Below are 25,850 nucleotides of genomic sequence, written 5' to 3'. Positions count from 1 at the left end.
AATAAACCCAAGAAACAAACCAAAAAAAACTCCGAAACACCCAAAAATACAGCTATTTGGATAAGAACCTCCATCCTCCAATCTCTTATCTATAGTTTTCCGCTCGACTGAGCTCAGTCAATCATTTTTCACTTTGCCATGAGTGAGTCAGTGTAGACAAGTTGTACCAGCAATTGTAATCTCCTTCTCCTCCTCCTCCTCCTCCTGGAAAGATCCAGTTTCTCTTAATAGTTCTGAAAGATGGTGCACACCCATGGGACATGCATCCCATAGTCTCATAAGTGGTAATGATGAAATAATACATACACAACTTAAAAATACTGTTTAAATTTTTCCTCCAGAAAAATATGAGAGTTCCTTCCTCACACCCTTTCAATTATTCGGAGAAACTGAATCTGGATGGCTGAAAGACATGTGAATCCATATCACTAGAATATTTGACTCTAATAAATTCCTGATAATATGTTTATTATTCCTGACTGTTCCATCCAAAGAAAAACACTATCTTACTTAACAGGACTTACACTGAAACTAAATGATATGTGCATAGTTACAAAGGTACTGTAGAATTAAGTAATACAGTGATGCGCTTCCAAAATCTTTTTGGCATCAGCTTATGTAAAATTAGAGTTTGCATATTTAAATTGGGTAGCCATAAACTTTACAGCAAACATTTCCTAGCTGGGAGAGGAGTGAGGATGTAGTTCCTACCTTACCCCTTCTAATGTATTTAGCACCAGAAAGTAGGTTGAAATGTACTGAAATAAACAATTTTCAAACAGTTTGTGTACTTTACCTATACATTTTAGATAAAAATCATTTAAATGCACTCCCTGCCCAGTCAGCAGCTAGAGTGACATCATATAAAGGGAATGTACACAATGCCAAAAGTGTCCTGCTGGTTTGTATTAGCTTCCCTGGTTAGGCACATCCTGTGTAGCACTAGTTAAGCTTTACCAGTTTGAAAATAGACAGAGAGTCTATTTGAACAAAGAGTGAACGAGGAGTTCACTGTGGAGAGAAGCTTCCCTGCACCCAGAAAGGAGAGAGCAAAGCTGTTAGGAGCATTTCAGAGGTGGATGCGTAGTCATTGCTCTTCGGACACAAATTGGTGGGTGCTTTATTGGTACAAATTTAACCCTTCCTCCTTCTCAAAAACAGTAACACAGTAAGGAGCGGAATGAGGGATGAATAGTCCTTCTAAATGACCCCCTTCATCCATACGAATCTTGACATGCTTCCCAAAACAGATGAAGAAACTAACCTGGGAACTAAGGAGAAAGCAGGTCCTTAGGCAAGGAGGGGAAAACAAATGCTGTTTTGTGTTAAGAACAAATGGTGGGCCACGTTCAGGCCTTATAATGGAGGATTCTCACAAGGTTTGTTTCTGTGGGACTTTGGTGGGGGTTTTCTGCAGTGGTTGTTAGAGTAATGTGAGCAATAATAACACCTATTTCTTGTTATTAGTTGGAAAAAGTTCATTTTGTGAGGCTGGATTTGAAAACCTCTGTGCTGAGAGGGGAGTGTGGGGTGGCATTTCTTCCCTGGATACAAATTCAGCTTCTGATCCTGTCGGTAACAGCTGCGTGTGTAACTGTGGAGCTGCTATAGATGAAAGGAACAGCAACTTCTACATGTTTTCCTTTTCTTTCCTCAAGTCCAGCAGCTGTACAATCCCTTCTGAAATATATGTATGCTACAGTAGTAGCTAACCTACTTTTATTTTCATTTCATGAGTTGCTGTTTGACAATGCTGGACACAGCCAAAAGAACTTTCTCCCAAGTCCCTTACAGAATCCCTTCCTGAATCCTTTGAAATATTAACTTTTGGAAAACATAATCTTATCCTAAATTTCTAATTCTTTCGACAAAAGTTTCAGCAACGCAGCCTTTGTGTGTCTATGGGTGATGAAGGCAACAGCAGTTTAATGGTAACTCAGTACGTGTGTAACTTCTGTGTCTACAGTAGACAATTAAAGCTGAGCTGATGTCTAGCTGCTGGTGATAATAAAGGTAGTATGATCACTGTAGTTAATCAATGGGTGCTTTGAAAATTAGAGGTCCTAATGAAGATTAGAGAACTGGAAAAAAAAAAACCAACAACCAACCTTGTATTTGAACTGTGTATTTACTGGAAGATCTCAACCCACTAGCTGGGGGTATATTGAGCAGATGGGTTGGCAGAGACACACAGACAGCTGGTTTTGTCTGGCATACAGGTGTTTAACTTGGCTGCTTGCAGATTAGCTACCAGATGCCAGATTTTTTGAGGGGATCCCCTTGTGTTAAAAATGTGGCTCTTGTCCATTTCTATAGCAAGTTCAGTGAATGGGGCAGAGTGGCTATTTCCTTCTTATTCACCTCTTTGACACAGCCCTAAAACCCCATTCACCTTCTGCCAGAGTTGGGCCAAGATGGGAGAGAAAACAGTCTTTGCAGTTATGGTAGTGTGGTTTTGCCTTTTCTTGTGGTAGAAAGAGAAGATGGAGCAAAACCAGACTTGCTGATGTTCAGTGTTCGAAGTATTGTTAATGCATTGGAACAGGCTGCCCAGGGCAGTGGCTGAGTCACCATCCCTGGAGGTATTTAAAAGATATGTAGATGTGGTGCTTAGGGACAGGGTTTGGTGGTGGGCTTGGCAGTGCTAGGTTAATGGTTGGCCTCGAGATCTTAAAAGTCTTTCAACCCAAACGATTCTATGATTCTTCAGAGAATTCTGTTTGGTTTGTTTCTGGTAGACTGACAAACATTAGCTGAGCTCTGTGTGCCTTCATTTGAAATAATGTTTTTCAGTAGTTCCAAGATGAGCTAGTACTTGATTGTAAGTATATTGGGATTCAGTGCTGTGAAATTCTGGGGGTTTGTCCAAAATTTAGACTGCAGAAATAGCTATATAACATCAGCAAAATAATTTTGCTCTTTTCCAAGTTGTAATGAGCCATAAAATAAATATACTTTATGCACTGGTGATAGATGTCATGTGAGAATCTTCAACAATGGTGTCAGATACAGCACAGTTAATGAAATGCTGTCTCTACTAGAAATCTGAGTGACAAATGCAGACTTAGTATAAGTAGGTTCAATAAATTTGCCCCAATAAGTTGATCAAATTGTCATTGGTGTACTTTCCTTCTGATGCTAACTGTGATTGCAGCTAGAATGATCCAAGTCTGCTATTGAAGCTAAAGTTCTCGCATTTTTGTCTGGTATTCCAACTTGACCGCCCTGTCAAGAGCAATCACTTGATTCCTTTTGCAACATCTGTCTTTACTGTATGGCATCAGAGCTGTAAGGGGCTGGGCAACCTCACTTAAATGCAGACTTAAATTTCTGACTATTGTAAAAGGACAATAGTGAAATGTTAATGTGACTTTGTTCATATTAATATATGCTGAATGTAACATTTTGTTCTTGTTCCACAACAAATGCTGGTTTTCATTACATTGAACATGTAATTTCTACTATCAGGATGCTCTTGGTCTGAAGAGCTTGTTGCAAGCATCTGTACTGTGTGTTAAAGAAACTCAAGTGAAGACCCTGAGCTTGTCAACTTCATTTTTTAGCAATAATTTTTGTTGGAATAAGACTGTAGTAGCAGCTATATTCAGTTAACAGGTAGCTCCTAATACATATGTGTGAGTTTGTGTGTTTATGATTAAATAAACAAACACATAAATGAATATTCTGTATATAATATATAGATATTATATATATATATATATTCTGCAGTATGGTTCTCAGACATTACATTTTAAAATAAAGCTACTGGACCACAGTAGCAGCCACTCTTAAGTACTCCATTTCTATGTGTATTTGTTGTTTTTTAAAGGAATTCCTTTTTTTTTTTTTTTTTTAAGAAAGGAGGCAGTGTCACATAACTGTAGAAAAAAGAATGCATTTATATTTGAGATGAGCAATCCTGTTATGCTATTTCCAAGTCTGTTTTAATGCAGCATGTTTTCATTATGTTTCAGAGAGATGGCAAAAGAGGAAAAAAAAAAAAAAATCAATGAAAATGCAGACAGAGCCAAGTAAGAGTGAAATAAAACATGAATCAAGAGGAGCCTGTGTGTAAAGAAGCAAAGTGGGAAAATGAAAATTTTAACGCAAATAAGTATCTGTGCCAGTCTACTTTTTAGAGACTGCTCTGTTTCAATGGAAGTTCAGTTAGTAGAAAACCAGGTTTATTAAAACTAAGAAAAGGGAGTCATTCTTTGAAAGTAATATGAATTTAACTGATGGAAGAAACAGGTCCATGAACTGTAGCAAGTTTTATGAACACTAAATATAGTTTGAAAGGTTTGAACTGCTCTTTTAACTCTTAAATATCTTCGTTTCTGTTGTACGCTTGTAAATCATGACAGTTCTCCAGTTATGAAATGTGTGATTTAGTGGATTTCTCTTAAAACCACAACGGTGATTTTTTTAAAGTGTTCTGCGTATTCATATTTCTTCCCATGCGATATGACTGACTAAAACTTTGCCACTTAATATGATGTGTCTCGAGGAATGTTGCAGCACCTCTTGATCTATCGTGCGACGGTCCAGTAGTGTTAGAATATTTATGACGTACCTGAGGTGTTTCATCATCTGCCTTTAGAACGGGCATGTAGGTATAAACAAACTATGGTGTTCGGGTTGCATTTTAGACATCCAGAGTGCTTTGTCTGAATTGATCAATCTGCTTATGTGACAGTTAGTTACAGCCATGTTACTGGTTTTTGTAGGTGTGGTAGGTGTGGTGCTATTAGGTAGTAGCCTACAAACCCAGACCAGTCGTTGGAATACCATATGGAACCTGGATGGAATGGTAAAGTTATTATACAAATGCATTGGGTATTTTTTTGTGTGGCTGTATTGATTTTTGTTTAGCGGATGGCTATTAGAAATTAAATTTGGAAAATAATACTGTGGGTCTGGATAAATGATCTCCCAAGTGAGCAGTGCTGTTGTTAGGGCAGTGGCCTGCCTCCAGCCTGGATCTGTCTGGCTGCCAGGAGTTAGCAAAGGGTAATTGTCGTTTGGAAGTTAAATCGTAAAATGATTGGCACCTTCTTTTCATAGCTGGTACTGGAGACTTATCCCAGTGAAGCCCCTCAGAAGACCGGCATGGTGGAAAACGTACAGCTCTGGGAGAGGGTAAGGAGAACCAGTCTCTCACCATAGTCCAGCACCTTGGAGGAGTTTGCAAGTCCGTCACAGCCGGAGCTTGTGCTCTCAGCCTGATGTAAATCATAAAAGTTTGCTCCTGAACAGTCACTTTGCTGAGTGCCTCTAAATCAGCTTTTGCAGCCATGCCAGTTAACAAGCTGACAGTCAGTCAGCTTAACTTAAAACAGAGAGTGCAAGCTTCACTGTCCTCAGTTTTGTGAGGCTGTGCTGGAAGAGTTGGTGTCTGCTCCACCCTCCCTCCCTGGGGTACTGCAGCTCCCCATAGACCCCTAACTGATGGCTGGATGCCACAAGTTACACTTAATGTGTCATTATTGCTCTTTTACTGTAGTGACTGATTTATTATGCAAGTTGGTGGTTGCACTGTAATCAAAAATCCATATGGCTTGAGGAAGACAGGATGGGGTAACCAACATTAGTGTAGGGGGGATTTGAACCCTTAGGTGTTGAGTTGTCACCAAAAATATTTGGTTTTCCTTTAATATACTACACAGTAGATTGCTTTCTTGTTCTAAGCAAAAAAATTGATATGGAATTAAAAGACCTCGTATATTAAAGAAACTCAAAAGACTTAAAAGAGGGGAACGAAAGGGCAGTCATATAGAATGTGAGATCTGAAACAAGAGCTAAGTTAAGAAATGATTAGCTGTTTACTGGCCAAAGAAAACCAGTTTCTGTTAGACCTAACCTGCCTACTCCTCTCCTAAGGCTTATATACCAACACTGGGAGCTCTACAGTGGAAATTTACGTGTAATTCTGTTTTGTTTTACTTGGCAATTGTATTCCTTCAACCTTATTGATTTCAGTGTTCAATATTTTAATGCTGTATCTTGATAAAAGATACCTAAGAGTACAGTCAATCTGTCCTGCAAAATAATACAAATATCACTGCCACTTAATGACATCTGGCATTATTCCCCATGATTGGCCCAGAAGAAAAGGTTCCTTTGCAGTATATTTGACCCATGAAGATCTAATTTCGTGTCTTCACGATAGATACACGAAAAATGTACCAAATATCCATCATTATCTGACTGTTACAACTATAATCTTAATTCTTGCTTTGGAATCCATTAATGAACTAGTGTGCTAATACAGCATTTTTGTGTTTGAACTTTTTGGGGGTAAAATGACGCATGATTTTGTTTTCTTAGAGAATAGGAATGGCATTACAGCCCATGGATCCATCTACTCCAACATCCTGTCTCCAAAATTGGAGCGTTACAGGCAAATCTTTCATGATTCCTAGATGTGCAAAACACCAATATCGAAACTGGCATAAAATCATTTTGCCACCCAAGGTAGTGGGCCAATGTAAGACACCTATAGTAGTGAGGAAAAAAGATTGACCTTACCAAGAGAGCAGGGGAGCTGACTGAAGATAAGGAGGTGCATATTTTCACCAGTAGGCAGATGTCCCATCAACACAGGATCCCTAGTCTGTGCTTTATCGGGCAGAAGGATGGCAGGAAACAAGATCGTGGTCAATGGGGTAGACAATAAACTGCATGAAGAGTTGAAGCAGCTGGAGAAAATCCAGGAGTGTTGAGAATATTACTACTTCAGGAGCTGTATACTGAACATCAGTATGTCCAGTGTCAGCAACAGAGACCTGTCGCAAAAAAAGTATCAGTGAAGAATAAGAACAGAGCAAGGATAGATGATATTTCTGCTATGTACTCTCCTGTGTTTCAGCTATTTTAAGTTCAAGGGATTTCCTGAACCTCTGGTGACTTGTTTCTAGAGGAACCCTAATGGATTTATTTTTCAGGTACTTGTTCATACTTGTCACAAACTCACATGAGTTTCTTTCATCCATGATATGCTTTAAAAATGAGTTTCACTATTGCTTGTTGCATGAAGAAAAACTACACTTTTGAATCTGAGTCTTTGTATCTTCATTTGTTTATGCCTGGTTCTTGTGTTGAATGAGACAGCAATCAGTCGTTCTTTATCTAATAACTCCTTTATGTCATTAATGACTTTGCAGCCTTCTCCTCTTTATCCATTCTGAAAATTCGCAACCCGCTTGGTAATTTTCCGTATAAAAGCTTTTACAAATCTTTAATCATCCTTGTTGCCTTTCTCAGAATATTTGCCAGTTCTAACATATCTTTCTTAAGACGAGGGGACCAGAGCTGCATATAGGACAGGGTGTGGATTAGTCATGTGTTTATATGGTGGCAAAAATATATTTCTTGTTTTGTTCTCTGTTCATTCCTGATTCCTCTTTCTTAGGCTTTTCTATGTGAATTTATTCTGTGAGATGTTATCTGAGTGTTTTGCAAAGAAAAAAGTGAGAAAGCTGGTGCATATTTTGGACCTATTTGAAAAGCTTGGAGCATAGTAAGACTTAGATACCTTATAATTCTTCAGAAACCACATAGCTTGCTTTCTGGAGTATATAATTTACCTGGAATCATGGGTCCAGTTTTCAAACAGCCATCTGTACTTGAATAGGTGTATGTGCAAGGTCTGTTCATTGATACAGACATATCTTTTAACAAAATGCTCCTCACGTTCAGCTGATATGATTTCTCCCTTAAATGTCATAAACCCTTTAAACCTCTAGCCTGAAATAGAAATGTAATGCAGACTGTAGACATTATTATGCTTGGGAAATCTGTGTACTTAATATTGGCTAACAGCTCTTTTTGTGCAGCTCTTTTAACTCCCTCAGGTAATGGAAAAAAAAAATAGAATTTTCTTTTGACATGTTCGTTACATTCCACAGGTTGTTTGGGAATAGGAAAATGCCGTATTATTCTAATCAGTTCTATAGGTTTTCTTCCATAATCTCTTTGTTGCTACTGGGCCCTCTTGGTGAAATCAATAGGAAATTACCATTTCCTATGTCTTTTTATGTTCTTTTTTCTTGTCTCTGTTTCTCTCAGACAAACCCAACTTTTATCATGTTATTTGCTTAAGTTAGATTGTCTTCACTGCAGTCATTTCTTCAGAGCATAAACATTGAAGCTAGGTTTACCCAGTTAGTTAAGAGTAATAGTTGAGAGATGGAGAAAGAAGTTTGTCAGGCTCATATACTGAATTTCCAGAGTAAATCACAGCTTTGACTAGACCTTGACCAACCCTTAGCAAGCCAGTTCATGACTGGTTTGGGGTATGTCTACATTATGCTGTGAATGTATACTTGGATAGATTTCCTGCTTTTTTTTTTTTTTTTTTCAGTTGTGAAAACAGAAGAAAATGATCTAGTATGTACCTTGCTCCTTCACATGCCAAACATCTCAAATTGAAATCATTTCTGTATTGTAGTGACTCATTCACTCAGAGAAACTTAATGTACTTTACTCACATGAATGTTTTAACCATCATAATGCTTTTGTGAACTAGTTAAGTGTTATTAACCCCACTTTACAGCTGAAAACCACAGAGGTAGACTAGAAACCACACATTTTAAAAAGACCTTTAAAAAACATAATTCAGGAGCCACTCTTTGAGTTTGGATGTTAGTCGTTTTGCCACTGTTACCTAGGGAATTTAGCAATTTTGGCAATGCATCTTTGGAATCTTGCTTTCCAGTTTTCTTTGCACCTTTAACATATTGTTTCAAAGTGAAAATAAATGTACCCTTCACTAACAAACCTACCAAGAAAATACAATACTGATGTCATGTGCTGGTAAGTGCTATGCTCTGACCATTCATTTAATAGTGATGTTATTTATAGAAAGCTCCTTTATGGGATGTTGTTGCCAGTAACACAGATGTCCCTTGAATGCACTCTATTTTAAATAAAGGTGAAAGGCTAAGGAAAACATAAAAGAACCCACCTTTAATATTAGAATTCAACAATAACAAGCAGGGTGTGGCCACTCAGAAACCGTGGTTTGTCGGATGCTTAGGAGAAGGGAAGGGTGGGAAAGCTCTCTGCTTACCAGTTCCACAGTCTCGTTAGCAATAACACATCTGACACCAGCGATTGTGGCCTGAAAGATACAGTGAAAATGGGTGGTGCTTTTAGTTATTGCAGTGAATAAAGCGTCTTGCTAGTGCTTGGAATGTAGCCATGGAATAAGCAGATTTATGGGCGTTAATGTACTTAATGTTTGACAAGTTGTGAATGAAAACTCAAGAACTGTTGCCTGCATGTTTAATTTTTTTTTTTTTAAAAAAAAAAAGAAGAAAAAGAAAATTTACCTTCTTTAAACTGCTTCCCCCTACTTCCAGGGAGACTGTGAGGTTCTTCACATAAAGCTGATCCTGAAAGTTTCTTCTTCATGCTCAATTTGCTGTACTTAAACTGGACACTGTGATATTTTCAGTGTTTAAAGTGAGACTTACAGGGTGCTGTTTACAGAAAATGCTGTCTCTCCCATTTGATAGTGGTTTGATAGTAAATGAAATTCACAGGAATGTGGGTAGGTCAGAGACAGAAAAATGCACATTTTACACATGGATAGTCCTCCCTGGAATAACATGAAGTTTTTACTGTTTGTTTTGTTGTTGTTGTTGTTGTTGGGTTTTTTTAGTTTTTTTTGTTTTTGTTTTTGTTTTGTTTTCTTGCTTTTTCTTTTTTTTTTTTTTTTAATTCGTAACAATCTGAAGTTTCTGTGGACTGAAACTTTAAGGCTTAAATAATCTCTATTTACCTGAAATCAACTTAGTACAAGCTAGAGGATTCCTAGCCCTGGAAAAAAAAAAAAAAAATTCACATATACTTCCACCCAGAATAGACTTCCAGTAACTCACAATCACCCAGAACTTGCTCTCCAACATATGAGGTCACCTGGAACAGGCCCTTGATTTTTTGAATTCTCCTTTTATTGGGGTTTATTCATTTAGTTCTGATTCAAGAAAAGTTAGAACCTAGGAAAAAAAAATATTAGCGCTGTATAAAATCACAGCCAATGTGCTTTGCTGTTCCAGAAGACTTTACCAAATATCTTTTACTCTGTCGTATCTAGCTATGAGGAATTTAATTCTGAGAAAAGGGAGTATTTTTCAGAGTGTGTAGCACGGTTGAGTGTCTGCCATAAAACAGACTGTTCACTCCTCCAAAAATGATACAAGCAGGTTGTAGTGAGCCTAGCATCTAGACAGATTTTGCCTAGGCTCATTCAGCACATGGAAAAAATATTTCATCTCATTTCTTCACAAGCTGACACCACAAAGCCATTTCATTTATTTTACCCGACGTGTTGTTGTGTTGTTCAATACTGCACGTCATCTCCCCTGACTTTGGAACAAGCTGGTAGGATCGAGTAAAACTCTTTCATTTTCACAGTTACAATGAAAAATGAGATCATAAAAGAGAACGTCAGCTACCAAAGAATGATCAGGTTCCCTGTACAGCAACATCAAGCACACCCGAAGTAAATAACTTTGTTAAGGCTTGTTAGCCAGATACTGTGCTGCTATTTCTCTTGCTTTCTATACCTTGCACAGGTACTGAAGAGAAAAAAAAGAAAAAAAAAAAAGGGCTTCCTACAATAAATTCTGACCTAGCCTTGGGCTGTCAACTTGAGAGGACTACCAATGCTGCTAAATGGCACAAATAATACTGCTTCCCCATCTGTGTCATCTTCTAATCAAAGCAAGAAAAGATGAAACCTCTTTCCGGAGATAAGCAGCACTAGGAAACTCTCAAGGAAACTAAGTATTACAGCTTTTTGTTCCTGCAGCCCCCAACGGGGAACAAAAAAAATTCTACAGCCAGCTTAGAGAAGGTTATAGTGGTTCTGGACTGAAGGGTAAGTGCAGGTGTATAAAACCTATTGCTATCTTAGAGAGGAGCCAGGCTAAGAGACCTGTTTCAGAGTTCAATATTAGCTGAACTATGGAGGTAAAAGGAGAACAAGCTGCATTTCAAAGATTTTCAAAAGGGGCAGAAAGCTTGACTTACAACTATTTTTTTATCTCTGTGGTTCTTTTCAATCTGGTACCCATGTTATCAACTAGGAATCAAGCAAACCTTTTTTTTTTTTACACTGATCCAACAAATGTTTGCTTATCAGTTTGTTCAAATTGCTGCATAAGCAGCACCTGAGAAAAGAAGTAGGGACACATCTGAACAGAAAAGTAAGTCAGTGATGGGAAAGCTCAGGAAATACAGTGATGACAGAGGATCCCAAAAAAATAAGAGCAGAAAACCTGCAAGTAGAAGCAATAAATGTGGGGCCACCGGAGCTCCCCCTTCCAATCGAGTCTACTTTGAAGATGTTAGCAAATAATTTAAGACTATAGCTCTTGTTCTTGTCAAGGACTAACTGCAAAGTGATCACAGCAAATCAAAGGTCTTTTCAAATGTATCCTACCAGAACTGGGACTGCTGCTTGCTTGCGACTGACTCATCTGAGTGGCATGGAAATACAGATCTTCTCTTATGTCTTTTATCATCTTCTGTGAACCAAGATGTCTGCAGATACTTAGATATCTGGGCCTCAAAATTAATTTCTGCAAACAAGAGTGCCAGTAAAATGTGGCCAATTAAATGATCCTAGAAACTTAATGCAAAGAGGAGAGGAGATGAGATGGGTATTCTCTGATAACTGAAATCTAAACTATCGTTAATCAGCCATGAGTTGGCTGAGTCACAGTACATCAGGGGTACAGTCACGGGCCTCAGGAGAACTGACCTTAGTTTCCTGCTCTACCACAGGTTTCGCTCTCTGAAGCTGGGCAAGTAAATTAATCACTTTTAGCTGTCTCCAACATGGGGCTGATAATCTCTGACCTTTTGCCTCAGTTGTCTCTCCAGACTAAAAGTTCCTAAAAGGTGGCAGTCTGTCACTACAGTGCCTAAACTCTGTGCAGCCTGATTAGACACGGGGCCCCTTGACACTGTCATCTGGCAAACACTATAACACAGTTCATAAATAATTACGTTTTACAATGGCCCTTTTCTTCAGTTCCCAGGAAGACATAACATATTGTGTTAGAGGAACAACTCTCATCTGGTAATATTAAAAATGTTCTTGAACTGCTCTCTAGTCACCCCAAAAGTCAGATGAAGTTGTAAAATCCCTTTCAGCAAGTTGGTGGGTTTTAAACATGAGTTCAGGTCTGAGCTTGGAAACGCTCCTTTGAACAACTACAGTGTGAAATGAACTACTCAAAATGCTCATGGGTCTTTCAGGGTTTCAGGATTTGCTCCAGTATTTATCAATGCCTTTGACTTGCTAGAGCCTTTCTAGCTTGAATTCATAATTTAAGACTGGCGGAAAAAATTGACTATTGCAAGTACCTTAATGCAAGGTGATATATTGCATGCACACTGCAAAATGACAGCAATGACTCTCTGAACTGTCCAAGCACAGTGAGCTGTTTCTGTCAAATACTTATGGTATGACTGGACACATGCTCAAACTAAGATCTTTGTTTAGTAAATATTGAATATTCCCTAGTCCTTTATATCCCATCGTCATTTCCTTTGTACAGCTTGCAGCTGTACTTTCAAGCCAATGGATAAAGTCATTGGTTAGGCAGAGTTTCATAAGTGCATTTAACTATGTAACAGAGATCTTTTCTGATGGTTTTTCCTTGCAACAAAGTTATTGGAGTTCTGTAGCCTGAATCCAAACTAGCCTACACCAACATCTATGTATGTCGCAATCAGTAGATTCATTCATTATCCATTTAAGTGTGAATATACTGTAATGCACATATAAATTTATAAATATATATGTATATGTGTATATATATTTAAAAAGTAGGGAACTTGGCTGCCATGTAGTCAGTTTGTGGTTTTGGAAAACCACAGGCTCTAGGGTGGAGATAGCCATTGTATTACATTAGCTATTTTCTCACAGTTTAAGAAGCAGCAGCTTGAAACACTGTGGTCCAGACAGTAAAATACCCAACAGTAAAGCAGTTCCTCCATGTGTCTCACCAGACCTCTGAAAAGACGTGGGTGGAAGGGGGTGTTGGCTAGTTCAGGAGCGGTCACAGGGCCCTGTGTGTTGGGCAGGAATGGGAAAGGGGGAAATGGAGTAGTGGTGAAGCCTTGTGATAAGGAGCATACGCTGAGCTGTGTGAAACGAGTGGAGGGTAGGAGGACTGTTTACCCTGGGTCTTCACAGGACTCGCCCCATGGGAATGCCTATGTATGTGTTGGTTTTCAGTGCCGAGAGGGAAACCAGCAATACTTCAGGGTGGGTTTGTCAGTTTTGAGTTGTGGGCAGAGCACATGGATTTTGGATTGAAATTTTCCTTTTTTCCTTCCAATTAATATTGAAAGGCATTTTTTTGTATGTGTGAATTTTTTTCTGTTACATTGCCGCCCTCCTGTATGTTTCTGCTCTCTGAGTTTAATGTGCAAGTGCTTAACACCAAGGCAGAGTTGATTAATTGAATAGTAAACATCTGTGTTAGGGCCGCTGCCCCTCTCAATTCTCACTCTTTTAAGTTCTGCCAAAGGGCTTTGGCTGTGTAGGGCTAGACAGGAAAGGAGTTTGGATGTTGACATCTCTAAGTTAGGAAATATATTGAAACTGTAAGCACCACTCAAAGTATGCCAGTGCAAAATTCTTACAAGGTAGCATGATTCAACTCAGTGGCCTAGAGGTGGAAGGCAAGCCATTATTTTCACTTTTTCTGCCTTGTAGAATTTATAAGTGCTTCAAAGCCACAAAGCAAAACCTTCACATTTTGGAAATATTGAAACTCAACACCTCCTGGAAGTTAATCCATAAATGATGCCAGAAAGGCCACAGAAAAAAAACCCAAAAAACCAAAAAAAAAACAAACCCAAAGAACAAATGAAACAACCGAAAACTTAGATGAGGTGTAATTCATGCTCAGTTCTCAGGAAGGACTCCCAGCCAAAGCACAGCAATTCTGAACGGGCAGTGTTCAGCAAGCAGCATCCTATTTTCCACCCTTACCAACTCAAGATTGTTGTGATCCTTCCGGAGGTGTTTTTTTCCAATGTTAAGACAATGGAGCAGCACAAGCTGGAAGCTCTGGAAGTCAGAGAGTCTCTCTGAAACTGAAATGATTCTTTTGACAGAGTAGCAGAAGAAAGATGATAAATAACATTATTACACCCAGGGAAGCAATACCTTTGCAGGGTATCAAACCAATAATTATCTCATTCAGGTTCAAATTAAGCTCATTACATTTTGTAAATGTAAAACCTCTTTTGAAAAATTACTTCAAAATTGAACCTTACTTCGGAGAAATGTCTGGAATTTGACCTCTTTCTAATAGCTTTATTTTTTTTTCCCTTTTACTTTCATTCATTATGATGTCACCAATAAATGCAGTAATCGGTGTCTTCTGCCAAAATACTTCATAAAATATTATTTGTCTTCCAGGGGGAGTGGGAAGGGAAGTTCTGTTTGTTTAAAAATGAAGTGAAAATGAAGATTATATATAACATATATTTTATGATTAAACAATCTTAGAGGCCACGCTAAGAATTAAGAATTGTTTTATTGGTCTTTCATGCAAAATGGTTCTGGCCATTTTATTTACACTGCTAATTATCTTGAAGAAGTAAAACTGCTTCAGAAGGCTCAGATTCTGGATCACAGTCATATCTGCTCATGGGAATTCTAGCACAATATTCCCCCAGGTGCTACAATTGGGTCAGCAGCTCTCCTGGGAGCTCAAGCGTATACGTGTCTCTGTGGGAGCTGGACAGCTTTAGCACTGCTCACAGCAGATGCCATCCAGGGTACAGGAAGGGAATATCTATTTATTTTCTCCAGGCAGATTATGGAGTAGGAACAGATCTGTATAATGGCTTTTCTACTCCACAGTTCCCCAAGGCTGTTGCTCATCTGGAAGCAAGGGTGCGTGAGTCAGCAGTCTGTCCTTAAGGTATCATCATTCTGTACGCTATTTGGGAGATACAACTTGAGATTTTTGCATTCAGCTTCATGATGTGTGTGGTGGTGAACATACTTCACTGCCACTTTCAGAATAAAATGTTGTCAGTGCAGCAAAAAGGGTAGCTCTAACAGCATAGATTTTGAGAAGTAATTTTTTCTTTCTTAAGACACTGTAGATTGAGCTTTTTCTGTTATCTAACTCTCCCACCTGTTCCAGCTGCACTAGCAGGACTGTGTTTAGTTTGCAAGGTTCAAGGTTAGCCTGAGGTTGGGCTCAGACCATGGTCAAGAAATGTAAACATGTAAAAGGTATGTGATATGAACACACTTGGGAAATGCCATATGGTGTTCTTCCTCCTCCCCATCCTTCCTAGTGAAAGCCCACTGATATTTTCTGGAGTGAATCCTCTAGGAGAACAGATAAGCACCTAGACAAACAGCATAGCAAGGCTTAAGCACAAATGAGAGTTTATCCCTCTTCTGAAAGCCTTAATGAGGCAAAGCTTACGTGGGACTGGTGTCTGCAGACTTATTGTTTCTTCCTGTCTTTTATGAATCATGGAAAGAAACGTCGTCTCAGTTCCCTCTGAGATGCATCCAGGCTGCTTTAACCTGTTTATCGTGGCTCCCGGGGTATGTCTGCACTGCATACCTGTTCTGCTACAAGGAAGCTTTTTCCAGAGCCAGAAGCAGTGCAGCTGTGTCAGTGGTGCTTTGCATAAGGCTAATTGTCATGTGCTGGTATGTCTGCGTGGCCATGCTCTGGGCAGTACCGTCCTGCCGCCTTGTTCAGAGTAATGGGGCTAACTCTCAAACAGTTCTGCCTTGTGGAGCACAAAGCTTTGCTGTTCTCATGCATTCTTAGGGTTTCTCCTAACTTCAGTTTCTGCAGATGCTTCAGCTAATTGTTGCCTTTCATTTTGACAGGAGACAAACTCACGTTCTTCCCACCGGAGAGATCAGCCCTCAACATTTCTAGCAGTGCTGAACTATGGTCGTGCAGTGGAAGAGTTGGGGACCTCCCAGTGACTCAGTTTCTGATGAAAGAGACTAATCTCCTACAGTCAGGTATGGTGCAGTGCTCACGTTCTTGCTCTAGAGGTCCTATTCTGAAAGCCCAAAAAGCCCAGCATCACAGAGGAAGCCCCAACATTTACCGGGAATGGCTGCTCTTGGTCCTCTTCTCCCCAGGTACCCTACTAACCCAGAACTTTCTCCTTTCTGCCTTACCACTTTCCAGGCAGCATCTGCTCTCCAGCAATCATGTGTCGTACAGAGTCTAAAGAGGGCAAGAGATAAATGTTTCAAACCTCACAGAAGTACAAAATTCACAAGACTGGTTTGTTTTTTTTTTTACATCTCCCACTGAATTCAGCTCCAGTTGCATTGTAGTGCCCAATTTCCATAGCCCATTGGCTTGTTTAAGAGTCTCAGTTCCACAGCCAAGTCTCCTATGCAGCACGTGACTGGATGGATGGGACCCCACATGTGTAAATTTTCCGTTGAAGAACCGGGCACACATCTGTAAAATCTAAAAGTTTTACTTTAGTTTGCTTTTTTTTGATTTGGTTTCTCTCGCCTGAAAATTCTCCATCTAAAAACAGTGCTTGCTCTTATCTCCTTACCTGCTTCCTCAAGTGTAGTGGGGACACACGGGCCACTCGCTGCTCCCAGATTTCCCCAGTCCATTTGCGTTGTACCTCTTGCCACCATGGTGCATGTGGTAGTAAGTTGCAAAGGTGACCCATAAGGTGCCACCTAAGTCAAGGTCAAATTTCTGTTTGTAGTCAGACAGTGTTTAAGGTAAAGTTCACTCACCTTTTTTTTTCTTTCATTTCTCTCCCTGCTTCTTTTCTTTTCACACTTTCAGGTACAGCTCTATGAGAAACTGGTTTCAGTGTTGATGCAGACTTAAACAGTCTGCTTTTGGTTTCACTCCCACTCTGCATTTCTCCGTTTCTTTAGTTGTGATCCTACAACTTGTGCGTGGGCTTGTGTTAGAAACTGAATCACTGACATGATACAACAGCTACACAGGTGGTGATGGGGGAAGAAAGAGAGTAGAAACTTGTTAAATTGGCTTCACCAAGTTCTTTTGGAGGATACACCTTCCTTCTCTCTATGCATGGCTTTCTCTCCCTGTCTCTATTTTTTCCTCCCTGAGCAGTCCTACCTGTCACCTGTAGATCGTGTTTCTTGTAGTCAGCTCTCCACACCCTCTATGTACAGATGTATATATATCATGTTAACAGAGCAAAGTCTTCAGTCTATGTCTTGTGCACCTTTTCACCAATACAGAGAAAAGAAAAGCGTACCTGTACTACGGGAGCATGCAGGACACAGAAAATGAGCAGCACGTCAGGTTAAACCAATTGCAGTTCTGAATTGTAAGGACAATGTGTTAACAGGGCTTTTTAGGCAAGTGTCTTAGCCTCCAACTGCTCATGGGGATGCTGAGTGGTGTAATGATAGAATTTTCACACGACCAGAATTTCATTACATCATTTGTTAGTGTATAGAATATCACAAGGGAGTTCTACTTTATTTAACATAGTAACAATGAACAGCTGGCTGCGTTACAGTACTCTGTGTCAGCAAGGATACAGTCAAAATATATTAGTCTAGTTTAAAACATTCAAATTACATTTTTGTAGGTTGGCCAGTATGCGCTGTGAATGAGCAAAACAAGGAAAAGAAAATTCAATAGTGGAAATAAAATGTTAAACATAATGAGATCCTGAGCACTATGCAGAAAAAATGTTGGCATGAAAGGTGTTAGCGGGATTTAATGTATTTAAGGGGCATAGGATTATGAAGGTGTCTAGTTTCCGAGATTGCTCTGTTGTCTAACAGGACCTTAAGCCAAGAGTTATCTACGATACAATGTTTATATCACTATTCTGATAAAATTATGATTTTACTTGCCTGAAAACTCCAGTGTTAAAAATGTCAGCTATTTGCTCCTTCTGTGCCCCTGTGAGTTTAGTGGGACATTTGATCCTTCCTCAGCTACTGGCACTGCCTGGTCTTGGGGGTTGTTCTGTACCACCTCCCTCCTCCCTTCCCCTCCAGCCATACCAGAGCATCCCCGCTGCTGCAGTGAGGACACTAGACTTCCCTGCCTATTGTGATATGTATCATACAGAGAAGTCTAGACCCTCCTGCACCCTAGCACTGTGTCGTATGTCACACACGTTGGTACGTGCAGTTACGGCCTCTGTAATGGCTAACAGACTGTGCTGCATTAGCCTCGTCTTTCTCCTTCATTCCTGTGCGGCCTTTATCAAGTTTGCTAATTTTTCTGAGTCTCAGCTCACCGAACTAGAGAGTTAGGTTTATGCATGATTTACTTGTGTGTTCTGACAGATGGGCAGAGTTCTGTGATCTGTTCCATAGCAAAATATAAATACTCTGCACAAACACCCATTCTGGCATTTTTAGTGCACTTTGCTGAAGTTTATCCAGTATTATACAAGTTAATAATAGGAAGAAGGGGACTTAGATATCATTCCTTGCCAGTTTGTGGTATTGCCCACAGACCTTTTCAGAGTACTTTGCAAATGTAGTTTTACAAGCTGAAAAGGACATTTTGTTCCCACAGTTGCTATAAAAGATCTGTGATATTAAAACACGGGATTGACAGGAAGCTTTCTCTGAAGATTGGCCTGGCTTTTTTTTTTTTTTTTTTTTTTACTTAAATATGCAAGTTCGTATTTTGGCCTTTGTATTTCTCTAATAGCCAGTAGAATTGCACTGTCATTGGCTTTTCTTCCCATTAAGCACAACTAGGCATATTCAGCATGTCCAGTTTTAAAGTGGCTGATTTCTTTGGGCATCAGTTGTTGGCACTGCTTTTCTCAGAACATCCTCCAGCTCACTCACCTTAATCCTGCTTCAGAGACAGGTGGGCAGAATGAAATAAAGGTTTCCAGGTTGGGCCTTACAAACCATTGAATGAACAACCAGTTGGGGTTCTGCTACACAATTAAATGTAACAGTCATACTCAAATGCCCTGATGAAAGGGGATTCAAAATTGGGAAGGGAAAAAAAGAAAAGCAAGATGCAACAACAGCCTCAGGGTTATCACCTTCAAAGAAGGTTTTCAACAAGATGTCCCAGTTTAAGGTTGAACAATTAGAAAAAGGGCTGAACTATATTTTACAGATTTTTTTTCTTCAGAAACAGTTTTCTGATCTGTGAAAGACACTGAGGGGGAAATGCTCTCCTCAGCCCCAACTGAAGTGAAACAAAATTGATTTTTACAGTTCCTCTGAAACAAATATAGAGACTGACATTGTCTCACATCTTACAGTCACTAATGGGGAAATTGAGGACTGAAGGTGGTAAGGGTGGGTGAAATCAGCCTAGTGCAGAGAGTCTGCTGCTTGGGTCCATAACTGACAAATATACTTCTGGAAATGGACTGGAAAACATGAAATGCAAAGGTCCTGGCCAACCTTCAGCAAGAAAAAACACATTTCTCTCTTTCAAGCAAGAGACATTGAAACACAGAGCTGCTGTTCTTAAACACAGCTGCTTGTGGAGAGGTGTTAAAATGGTTTATTTAGCTCACACAAACATGACTAGAATCTGTGTGAAGAAAGGTGCCTACTGCCTGTAGCATCCCAGCTGAGGAGGCAGATGGTAGGAAATGCATGCGATGCCCGTTAAAGGAGGGAAGAGAATGGTTAAGTTGACTCTGCTGGGCCTCTTGATTGGAATGAGCGAATTAGAATAAGAGATGTAGTATTTCATGTTGGCTTGAACACTTCAAATGACAAACACACAGCAGACACAAATGTAATGCAAATTTTATTGTCTTCTGAATAATGGAGAGTTTATTATGGTTTTTGTGTGACGGTAAATGATGTAGTTAAGACTACACTGTAATAACAATTGTGACAAGAGCTATTTTTAAGGTCGTCAAATCTTTGACAAATTCTGCTTTTAAGCTTTCTTGGTTCCTGCAACAGGTGGTGGAAAAAAAAAAAAATCACATTCACAAGCCCTTATTGAACATGTTAAAAAAAACCCTGTAGAAAATTAAATAAAACACATATCCCGATGCCAGGTTGCATCATTTAACAGAAATAGGTTAAGAAACACCACAGTAGGGTTTAATGGAAAAAAGTAGCTCATACGTAGCAATTTCTATGCCTACTTTGTTTGGATAAAGGATATTTTAACAAGTTTTTTGCCTAAAATTATGCATCCTAAATATCCCTAAATGTTCCAGCACTGAAGAGATAACGTCTATTGCTTGATAATTCCTTTTAACAATTTATCATTGCCATTATATTAAGGCTTTGATGTAGCATATCACTATAAAAAGTCAGTCACTCTTCAGTATTTGCTTAAATTAATGTTTTGCTATATAGGGAGGAAGTTAAGCATGTGCTTAATTGATGTGTTGAATCAGTGCCTGAGACAGTTAATCCATCTGCAGTATTCCAGTAAAATGGAGTGACATAACGGACGTTTCAGTCTGGGACATTCTGGTGCTCAGCAAGAGCTGATACCAGGTGGGCTGTCCTATCTGGTGGGAGTTAGAGCTGGAGTGCTAAATAGCCTGCAAGTCAAACATTTAATAAACCAGACTGTCTTCAGCCTTCATGTTTTCATTACAGTTATTTTCCAGACACCAAAAGTTGAGTTTATTTTTTGAAAGAGACACCACAAGTATAAACTAGAGCATAACTTTTTATTATTTGTAAATGTTACATGTTTCCTTGCTGAAGAGCAGTATCAAAACTTAACACAGGATCTTGAATTTAGTGCTGTTAAGGGAAAATGATCCATCTTCCCTGTGCAGAAAGCATGACATCACAAAGGGATGGAAACAAAGAGCTCTGAGGGACTGGGATAGGCAAACTTCCCTCCTTTCACAGGAAATGGGTGAAGCCTTGCTTGAAATTATTATTCAGACGTTTTGTGCTGTGAAGGAAATGTCTCCTGATAGCACAAGCTATTGGTTTCCTGTTGTGAACCAACAGTTTTGGCATACCCAAGAATGGATAGGAAGGGCAAATGATTTGGGGTCATTTGAAGAACTTGTTTTAATGAAAAGACCAGCCCAAGCAAGCAGGAAAAAAAAAAAAAAAAAAAAAAAAAAAAAAAAAAAAATTAAAAGGGAGGCGGTGGGGGCTGGTGAGTAAGGGGATCAGTTACTGATTGCTACAGTATCTTTGTGGAAATAAATAAGGACAACAAAAAATCCCACATCAAATTTTGGCAGAGTTAGCAGAAGGCGGAGGGGGGACACACCGCTGTTGTTGAGCAGGAAGGATGGCAGGGGCAGAAAGTCCTTTGTACCCTACCGAATTAAGAGCCTGATTCAACAAATATATATCCGGCTTCTACACCGAGGAAAGCAATTTTTGGAAGTTTTCTGATGCGGAATTGTTGTGTGGTTGTTGTTTGGTTGTTTTTTTTTTTTTTTTCCATCCAGAACCTTATAAGAGAGGCACTTTCAAGTGCTATTTTTCAACCCCGGTGTATAAATAGCACTGCCAGCAGGTCCCTGACGCTGCCTGAGCACGGGCCACCAGACTGCTCACCTGCCAGCCGAGGCAAAAGCAAGCGAAGCGAAAGGCACACGCGACATCTTCCTACCTCGGGCCTTCTGCCCAGCCTCGTGAGACAGAAGAAAGGCGGTGGCTTCCCCTCGTCTTTTCGTGAGGTCTCTGGGGATCTGTGTCACCTTCACGGTGCCAGGGCTGCCCTCACATTTACATCATCGCCGTAAGCCGGTTTAGCTCTTGCTCTGGAGGGGACTGTGCAAACCAGACCCAGGCCGAGGCCTGGTTATAGCTCCAGAGGCCATTTAGAGCCTTTCTCCTGACACACGTACCCATGGCCGCAGTGCAGGGGCCTGTGCCCTCCCTCGCTGGAGGCCGGCAAGGCACGGCAGGGAGCGCCGGCTGGAGCAGTTCTTAACAGGATTTAATTTTCAGGAGAGAAAAAGTAAATTTAAGAATCTCTCTTCGGCGCTGCAGACTTATTTTATTTTTTTTTTTAAGACGGCGGCGTACGTTTCATTTTAAGCATTCGAAATGTTCAAGGGCTATGCCGAAACTAAATGAAACCCGCTTAGATTTTTTGCGTTAGGTACCTCTGGCAGCAACCATTTTCACCCTTTCAAAGATTATTTTGATTGTATGGAAATTCAAGTTGTAGAAAACAGCTGCCCATTTCAAAACAAAACATGAAAGGGGTCGCTTTTGTGTTTGCCGCTTCTTAAAAGGCCTTCCTTAAAGTGTTTTTTATGATGCCAAACCCACAACAGTTTGTAAAAATGTGCCTGAATTCGTCTTTGGATTTAATTTAGATAGAATTTTTAAAACCATATACAACAACATTTCTGCTTTCTACTCTTAGAAGAATACAAACTTCAGTCACATTTGAATCATGCTTTTTTTTTTTTTTTTAAACATCTCTTTTAAAATATTTTTGTTTCCATTTAGGACTGCCAACATTACCATGGAAACCCCCAAAAATAAAGACTCTTCCAGCCTTGTGAGAGCACACCTGCAAGAGCAAGAATTGCCTGTCAAAAGCGACTCTCCTTCGTTCTTGGTGTCACCTAAGGACATTTTTTGTGGTCAGTACGATTTGTTATCTCAAAATTTATGAAAAGTATATTCTTAGAATTGATACAGTTTGGAATCTTGCCAGGGACGAGTAACAAATGTCTGTTGCCATCCAATAGCACTATCTTTTAATATACTATCTCCGTCTCAAGAAAAAAAAAACACAACACAAACCTCTTTACAGCCTGTAGAGTTGAGATTGGAAGCCCTGAAATAACAAGATGAAATAAGCACTCATCTCAGTGAGACAAAAACATGTAAAATGAAGTCCTAATAAGCTGTCTCAATATAAATCTTTCCATGGCTTCAGAAGGACTTGGATCAGAATTACAAAGAGAATTGCAAGAATTCATCTGCTGCTTCCTAGTAGAGAATTGGAGCATATATACTAGTGAACAACTGGCTATTATGAAAACTGATCTGTTTAGACTTTTCAACACTGCTAATTTTATACATATATATTTTTTTAGTTACAGAATTAAAGTTCAAGCAGTTAAATAAGTTTAAGCAGTCTGATCTGAAATTTTAGAATTGCAATTAATTCTTTGCAGTTTTCCAATTAAAAACTAGTAACAGCTTAGCTAATTACAAAGGTTTAACATGTATTTTTTCCAAGCAGAATGCTGCTATGGTGGTAGAACTGAATTCAGATAATCTGGCAGTATATATGAATAATATTTCAAGACAATGTGCTTAAATTTCGTAAATTATATTAAAAAAACCTCCTCAAACTGAAAAGGTATTTCCCTTTTTTGGTGCCTACTGTCTGTTCTCAGCTATATGAATTCTACATTCTGCTTGCTAAATTGTTAAATTTCCATTATATGTGGGCTTTGGATTTGTGTAGCTTTCCGCAGTGTAGTGGCAATCTGACAGCAAGTCTGCATCAGTAATTAGCACCACTGGGAAAATAGAGATTTTTTTATTTGTTTCTCTTTACTAAGGAGAGCCTTTCCATAGATCCCAGACCCAAACCAGCACAGATAAAGCTCAGAAATGCTAACTGTTAACACCCGTGTGATGTGTCTAATACAAATGATTCCATTCAAATCGATAGGACATTCTGGGAAATTAGATGCTATTCCACATGAACAGGAATATCAGACCTCACCTCTCCAGGAATATTAAACAACGAAAGGAAAGAACAAATTCAGACCTCAAACAAACAGTTTTCACTATACATCTGAGTCTAAAGCAAGAGAGATCCATTCTGGCAGAACACAGAAGCTGTATGTGACAAATTAGTGTCATGACTGTTGCACTGTCTGAGACTACCAATCTCATCAGAATACACATCTATATATTTTGCAGGACTGGAGCTTCCTGTTGTATACATGAAAAATTTTCACAGAGAAGTAGTCTGGTGTTTATGAGAAGAAATCTTCCCAGAAGTGCACAGGTACTATCAGCAGGAACAACGGTCATTCTCATGTGGCCAGCTCACTCCAGGTGTTAAAATCTGTGTCGTAATCAGAGTGTTGACGTAATTTTTGCTGAATTTACCAGCTTTAAATACAGTACTATCAAAGTGCTGGATGTTTGCACTCAATAAGGTTTCTATATCACAAGAGAAATGTTTTCCCAACAAATGCTGATTCAAACGTTCTACATTCCCACTGCTTCAATTTTTGCTCTAGGCTAAGTAGATGATTATTTAGTGTTGCTACAAGCTGTCATATTACTTATGCTGCTCTCCAAAGAGGTGGTTGTGTTTCGGCGTTAAGGGGGGAGTATTCCTATGCATGCATCTGTTCTCAAAATGACCATTTCAAGTTTTGTTGCATGTGTTCAGTGATACCCTTTAAGGTGCATTGGTGCTGCAGATGGGAGTGAAGGTTGAATCTCCTTGTGAAGGATGGGTAGGAGTGCGAGTGGCAATCAGATAAAACGGGAAAAGGGTTATAAGTGCTTTGAGTTCTTCAGTGGCAAATAATATGGAAACTGCAGATAGGTGAAATGCATGAGGGTTATCATGCCGGGTTAATTTTTCAGGAACGAAGTGGAGAAATTAAATTAATTATAGTCGAAGTTGTAAACTGGCATAGATTTGAGCTCAGTCGTCGTAAAATTATTCCTGTTCCTTTGGCTGGATGCTCTGTGCAAGCTGCAGTTCCCCCTCCTAAAGTGTTAAAATAACTTCTTTGTATTTGTGCGTGCCTTCTGGAACTGATGAGATTAAAACAGCATAACACCACTTCATCTCAATAGGGAATGATTGCAATTGGAAAGCATTTACTTATTTGGTGTGAATCATTCTGTAGTACATTTCAGTTCCATACTGAAGGGGAGGTTTGTTTGTCATTTAAAGGTTTACTTGAATAGAAGAGGAAGTGAGAAATCATCCCTTTGCCAAATACAGCTGACACACACCTCACTTTATAGTGCCAATGTATTGCAAAAGGACATCTGGGACTGTTTCAACTATTGTTGTTACCACATCAAGTCTTTGCAGTTGGTTATCAGGATGCTGGTCAGTGTAAACAAGATGTAACATTGCAATATTAGTATCATAGAAAAGGTTACAAATAAAGAAAAACAGTGGGTTTTACTGTGATGACAGTGTAAATTGGTTCTACCTTGCTAGTGGTTTTCAAAATGAGCTAGATGTTAAATAGCCATAAAGCAGATGCTTTAGGGATAAAGTTGTCTCTTTAAGAGGACTGGTGAATAGAGGAGAGTATTTTTGTTGTTTTCCAGGATCTGACCTTTAACTGTATTAAAAACTAGTGCCACATTCATGGCAACTTTCAGAAAAAGAACTCAAAAACTGTAGCTGTTAGAAAAGTAAAAAAAACAAAAACAAAAACAAAACAACAAAAAAAAAACCAGAAAACCAACAACCAAAGTAACATTTTCACTACTCACTTTCATCTCTGTCTTTTTAAACTCTGCCTTTTAATCTCATCCTAAAAAGACATGTTGAGAAGTAGAAGCTTAATTTTTCTGTTTATTGCCTTTTCTTCAATCTGAATTTCCTCCATCAAATTGGCTTTTGTCACTGTGAACTAGTGATTTTTCTATTATGATTCCAGGACCCCCTTCAATCTCCTTGAGTTCTACCTGGGAAGTAGAACCAGGTTTGCTTCCACACCAAAGGAGTCAGGCACTGTTCCTAATCCTGCTCTGAGGAGCAGTGCTGGTCTCAAAAAGCTGCAGATTCCATTACAGTTAAGGCATTACAGTTAAGACTGATTTATGAGAAAGGACTTATGCTCTGTGTGCTCCCAGATCCTCTGCGTGACAGTGACTTCAGGCTCCCAACCCTAACGCTCAGTTACTGGGGAGAAGGTTT

The 25,850-nt window shown here is 39.3% G+C and overlaps 1 long non-coding RNA gene across 3 annotated transcripts in view; it reads left to right on the top strand.

Moving 5' to 3' along the window:
• LOC113484144 overlaps positions 1-25,850 on the top strand; it is a 50,466-nt gene that overhangs the window by 13,404 nt on the left and 11,212 nt on the right. For all 3 annotated transcript variants that reach the window (XR_003399163.1, XR_003399164.1, XR_003399162.1), the window contains exons 3-5: positions 15,896-16,036; positions 22,433-22,569; positions 23,870-23,957. This is a non-coding gene — a long non-coding RNA (uncharacterized LOC113484144). The remainder of the gene's footprint in view (positions 1-15,895; positions 16,037-22,432; positions 22,570-23,869; positions 23,958-25,850) is intronic.

Source organism: Athene cunicularia (genome assembly GCF_003259725.1).
Source record: "Athene cunicularia isolate RWA chromosome 10 unlocalized genomic scaffold, athCun1 chr10_part1, whole genome shotgun sequence".
In the NCBI taxonomy this organism is placed as follows: domain Eukaryota; kingdom Metazoa; phylum Chordata; class Aves; order Strigiformes; family Strigidae; genus Athene; species Athene cunicularia.
Note: the sequence above shows the minus strand (reverse complement) of the source record. Positions and strands in the feature narration are given on the sequence as shown.